Source organism: Mastomys coucha, unplaced genomic scaffold, assembly GCF_008632895.1.
Source record: "Mastomys coucha isolate ucsf_1 unplaced genomic scaffold, UCSF_Mcou_1 pScaffold13, whole genome shotgun sequence".
In the NCBI taxonomy this organism is placed as follows: Eukaryota; Metazoa; Chordata; class Mammalia; order Rodentia; family Muridae; genus Mastomys; species Mastomys coucha.
The window spans coordinates 20,255,594-20,255,945 of NW_022196895.1; positions in this window are offsets into that span (position 1 = coordinate 20,255,594).

The window sequence follows — 352 nt, forward strand, 5'->3', positions numbered from 1 at the left end:
GAAAACATGCCTTCACCACAATGGCCTGTGGACAGGCATGTGGTGCATTTTCTTGATGGCTGATGGGGGAGGGCCCAAGTTCACTGTGGGTGCTGCCAGCCCTGGACTAGTGGCCTGGGTGCTGTAAGAAAGCAGGTTCAAGAAGCCATCAGGTAAAAGCCAATAAGCAGCATTCCTCCATGGCCTTTACATCAGTTCTTGCCTCCAAGTTTGTCTTGAGTTTCTGTCCTGACTTAATTCGGAGACAGGTCAGGGCAGGGACTCAAATAACCTAGGAGTTGTTAGATGGAATAAACCCTTTCCTCCCCAAGTTCCTCCCCAAATAACCTAGGAGTTGTTATGATGGAATAAA